This window comes from Rhagoletis pomonella, unplaced genomic scaffold (assembly GCF_013731165.1).
Source record: "Rhagoletis pomonella isolate Grant_MI unplaced genomic scaffold, Rhpom_1.0 Rhpom_scaffold_00618, whole genome shotgun sequence".
In the NCBI taxonomy this organism is placed as follows: Eukaryota; Metazoa; Arthropoda; class Insecta; order Diptera; family Tephritidae; genus Rhagoletis; species Rhagoletis pomonella.
Window position 1 is genome coordinate 25,470 of NW_023459172.1, and position 5,858 is coordinate 31,327.

The window sequence follows — 5,858 nt, forward strand, 5'->3', positions numbered from 1 at the left end:
GGGGGATTTTAATGAATCACAGCCGCATCGAGTTGCACAGTATCCAGCTTCAGCTACGCAATTTCATCAGCAGAGTACGACATCACCACCACAGTTTTTGCCACAGCCGCCCAATAACTTACAGAGAGGTATAATTTCATACGTCAACAGTTCAGTTGTGAAGTTATATCCATTGCCCAATTTCGATGGTAACCCGGAAGATTGGCCTCTGTTTAGAGCATGCTACTATGACACAACGAGAGAGTTTGGATACAACAATCGCCAAAATTTAATGAGATTACATAAAGCGTTGCAAGGAAACGCAAAACGTGTCGTTTCATCATTACTAGTTTTTCCAGACAATGTGTCACAAGTGATTGGGGAATTGCAATTTAATTTCGTTCGTTAGTTCGAGTGCAAATGCACAAGATTCAACAATTTCCTCTAATAGTCGAGAGTCGTGTTGATAAAATTGTTGGTTTTTTTTTCAAATCTAGTACGGAACATTGTCGCCTTTTTGAAATCGCCTTTGAATTGTGAGCATCATTTGCTCAACCCGATGTTGTTAGAGGAATTAGTCCTAAAGTTACCGGCTTCAAAGCAATTTGAATGGAGTCGATGTGCAGCGGGGATGTTAGGGCATCCAACTATAGAGACATTTTCAAATTGGTTGGTTGATGGACCTCGAACAAGCATTACAGTTTATGCTATGCTCGACGAAGGGTCATCGATAACACTCCTCGAGGAAAGTATTGCGGACGAGCTCGGCATCAAAGGCCGTAGTACTTCACTCACCTTACAGTGGTACAATACAAAACAAATTAGTGAACAATCCCGTATACTGAATTTACAAATAAGTGGAGTTGATCATAAGACGTCATTCCAGTTGAAGAATGTACATACGATAAAACATTTAGATTTACCAACGCAATCTTTTGACCGAAATAATTATAGACACTTAAGCAATTTACCTATAGCCAGTTATTCAGCAATTAAACCGTCGTTATTGATTGGACTAGACACATTCCCAAGACAGCCGGTTCTACGTACCGGAATGACTCGGGTTTTACCCGACCAAAGGCTGTTGTTTCGGCTACCTAACCCCGCTTAGATCGGCGATACCCCTCAGTCATTGTTCGTCCATGGAGCAACTCCTTGCAGCCGGATTGCTCCGCATCCTTCTTCTCCGGGCGGGCGTAGAGCCCAACCCCGGACCAGAAACGTATTTCTGCTGTGTTTGCCAGAATCGACTCCACCCAAACTCCACTTCGGTTAGGTGCAACTCATGCAACGGATGGAGTCACCTAAGAATCTGCTCTGGTCTTAGGTCTCATCGGGAGTGGACCACAAGCTATGTGGCTCCCTGCTGCTCAAGCCAAACGGCACAATCAGCCTCCACGGCTACCCGCTCGCGCAACGCACCCAACACCCGAAGAGCCTGCTCGGCTCCGAGAAGCTCCTCTGGGCAGCAGCAAACCTCCCAACCGACGGCGAATAACCCGAAAATCCTCGGAGTTACCTTCGATAGCCTGCTTTCCTTCTCCACGCACACAACCGCAATTGTCAATAAAGTACAGAGCCGCAACAAGGCGCTCGCCGGCAGCACTTGGGGCAAAGACAAAGAAACGTTGCTGGCAACATACAAGGCAATTGGCCGGCCGGTTCTAAACTATGCTGCGCCAGTTTGGACGCCGGGGACTAGTTGGACGCAGTGGACGAAGCTACAGACTTGTCAGAACGCCGCACTCCGGACAGCGACTGGGTGCCTTCTGATGACGCCTGAGCACCACCTGCACAGCGAGGCCCAAGTGCTCCCCGTCAGGGAACACAACAAAATGCTCTGTAAGCAATTTCTGGTGGCGTGTCACAGAAGTGAACACCCTAACAGACCGTTGCTTCAGGAGGAGCGTCCGTCCAGGCACGTCAGGGGGCACCTATTCGTGTACAAGGACGCAGTCCAACAGTACGTAGACCAACCATTGGACCCGACGACATACAGACGAGCCATAAACGACATTCATAGAGTCAGTTACTACCTACCTCGACTCTCGACCTATGAATGCCGTAATACGAGCCCAATCACCACCTGTAGAAGAGACGGAGCTTCAACTGCCACGAGAGACCCGCGTTACCCTGGCTCAATTACGGTCTGGATACTGTAGCCGCCTTAACAGCTACCTGTCCAGACTCGACCCCAATATCCCCAATGAGTGCCCGGCATGTGGATAGTCCCCCCAACACCAACCACCTCTTTACATGCCAGCTCAATCCGACTCAACTAACACCCCTCTCCCTCTGGTCCGAACCCATCGAAACAGCTCGTTTCTTGGGCCTCCCGTTAGTTGAGCTTGACGACAATGATTGAACGTAGACCCGAAAAAGGCGGGGCTTAGTAGTGCCGCTACAACAACAACAACAACATTGGACTAGACAACAGCCAATTGAGTGCCACCAAAGAAATGGTTTGCTCTGGTCCAAATGAACCTATCGCCGTCACTACCAAGTTAGGTTGGGTTGCATATGACCCTACGCACACCAGAGGTTGTTCTACATCTAACATTCTTCACATACGAAATCAATTTACAACACAACAGTTACAGCTCGTGCAAGAGTACACAGTATCGCCGTCCAGAAGCCAAATATTCCCCTTGAGTCAGAGGAAGATCTGAGAGCAAGAAAGATACTAGAGAAGACTACCAAAAATATTGGCCATCGTTACGAAGTGGGTTTGTTATGGCGTGAAGATAACGTCGAGCTACCTCAAAGCTACGAAATGGCAAAAAGAAGACTAATCAACGTCGAAAACAAAATGGCCAAAGATCCAGTTTATGCAAAAAACTATATCGCAGAAATTCGACGCAGCGGTATCCGTCTCAAATATTTCCTTGAATTCAGTACTGATGAAGGGCCCAGAACGTGCACAATCGTTGATGGCGATTATGGTAAAGTTTCGCCAGCGTCCAGTTGCAATCACTGGGGACATACAAGAGATGTTCTCTCAAGTAAAGATACGAGCAGAAGACAGACAGTCACAACGTTTTTTTGTGGAGGCATGGAGACCAGTTACAACCAATCCAGGTGTATGTGATGACATCCATGATTTTTGGTGCAGCCTGCTCTCCTTGTTGTGCCGAATACACACACAATACGAGGTGTTAAAGCCGTAACTGAAAACACCTACGTGGATGATCTCGTAGCCAGTTACGATAGCAGCCAAGAAGCCAGTGAAGTTGTCAACGAAGCCATCACTATAAATGCGGCTGCGGAATTTCATTTGCGAAATTTCGTCTCTAACTGCAAGGAGCTACATAGCCAGTTGAATCGTGGGACACCTACGACACCTGACATTATCAACATGGAACGTCAGCCGAAGACCGACAAAGTGTTAGGGATGTACTGGAATTCCAGTGATGATGTTTTGGAATTCCATTTTAAATTTCACAAAATCCCACGTGACGTATTAGACTGTAAGCGTTTACCAACTAAGCGGGAATTGCTGGGGCTTGCCATGGCATATATGGCCGTTCGGTCTGCTTGCCAATGTCACCGTTGCAGTCAAGTTAATATTGCAAGAAACCTGGAAACAGCAAGTAGACTGGGATGATCCTTTACCTACAAATCGGCGGCCACAGTGGCTTGTATGGTGGCAAGCATTTCATAATGTAAGAAATTTTTCCGTACCAAGGTGTTTTTCTCCAAGTTTTTCTATCGCAGATGAGTTGCAACTACATATCTTAGTTGACGCGAGCGAAGCCGCATATGCCGCAGTGGCTTACGTGCGTATGAAGAAAGCAACCAATATTTTCCTCGCCTTCCTCGTAGCTAAGTCCAGATGTGCCCCTAAGCGATCAACAACTATACCAGGCTTGAACTGCAAGCTGCAGTTTTGGGCAGACGCCTTCGAACTTCGGTGGAGCAGTGTCTAGACCGAAGTGTGCACCATGTGACGTTTTGGTGTGATTCCAAAACGGTCTTGCTTTGGATCCGTTCCACGAAAAGGGATTTTAAGCAATTCGTCGCCAGCCGGATCTCAGAGATCCTTTCAAGCACCGAGCCTAGCCAATGGCGTTGGTTTCCGTCAGCAGCGAATGTGGCAGATGAAGCCACAAAAGTAAATTTAATACCAGCATATTCGGCAAATTCGCGATGGATAACAGGTCCATATTTTCTACGCGGCAATGAAGATTCATGGCCCGCAGAACCGCAACACTTGCACTCCGAGCTTCTGGATGAAGAAGAATGTAAAAAGATAGCTGTACTTGTAGTAAAACACGTCGATGTCATGAACATTTCCAAATATTCGAAATTTACGAAGCTGCTTCGAATATTTGCATGGATTTTACGCTTCATTAACAATGTTAAATCCAAAATTCGTCGTCAAGGTGAGCTTATGTCCGATGAATTGAAGCTCGCCGAGAATTACTTATGCCGTCAAGTACAATATGAAGTCTACAAAGCTGAAATCGATTTGCTACGAGATAATAAATGGCTGCCGAAAACCCACCATTTGTTTCAGTTAACACCAAAGCTAGATGCATTCGCAGTCCTCCGCATAAATGGTCGAATCGATGCCGCTTATTGCCTGCCCCGATAATCATTCCACGTGACCATCATTTAGCTGTACTGATCATGGATCATTTTCACTGGAAAGCTCATCGTCAAAACAGCCGCCTTACTATTAATGAAATGCGACAGCGATACTGGATACCACGAGCTCATTCTCTGTTATCAACAGTGAAGAAGAAATGTCCAGTATGCATCCGCCAAAACTCCAAGCCAGCTGTGCCGCTTATGGGTCAACTACCACCTGCCCGTTTGACACCATACGTGCGCCCATTCTCATACACTGGCATTGATTATTGTGGCCCGTTCTTCGTAGACGTGGGTCGCCGCCGAGAAAAAAGATGGATAGCATTATTCACATGTTTGACGACTAGAGCCATTCATCTTGAGGTGGCCATAGACTTGTCCGCAGATGCGTTTATAATTTGTTTAAGAAACTTCGTCAATCGTCGCGGTGTTCCCGTCCGCATCAGAAGTGATAATGGCACTAATTTTATCGGAGCTCAACGAGAATTTAAGGAAGACCAACGACTTTTCGACTTCGATCAAATTCAAAGAGAAGTTTCTAAAGATGGTATCGAGTGGAATTTCAATTGTCCGGATGGATTCCGCAGGCGGATGTTGGGAACGCCTGGTACAATGTGTAAAACGAATATTACATCGAGTCTTAAAAGATGAAGCGCCACGTGTGGAAACTTTCCACAGTGTTTTGATAGAGGCTGAAAACATCATCTGCATCACACGTCTGCTCACTACGATGCACTCGACTCGAATTTTATCGCCACTACTATTCAATGTATACTCAGAGAAAATCTTCGAAGAAGCTACAAACAACCAAGATGTGGGCATTAAAATTAACTGAACATACGTAAATAATATCCGATATGCAGACGATGCAACACTAGTGACAAATAATCTCCACGATCTCCAAAGAATTATTGACAAAGCAGCAAATCATTTGGGCTAAATATAAACATTGACAAAACAAAATTCATTATAGTAAATAAGAGCAGTAAAGACTATTATAATGACAGACTAATAATAGACAATAAAAACATAGAAATGGTGGAAAAATATAAATACTTGGGGATCTGGCTAAACGACCGATGGGACCATGATTGCGAAATAAAAAGCTGGATTGAAGTAGCTATTAAGAAGCTACTGACAAATCGGGACGTGCCAATAAGGTTAAAGACGAGACTTCTTAAATGCTACGTATGGTCGACACTATTATATGGATGATAAGTTTGGACCCTGAGAGCCCCGAGTATAAACCGCCTGGAAGCATTCGAAATGTGGTGCTATAGGAAAATGCT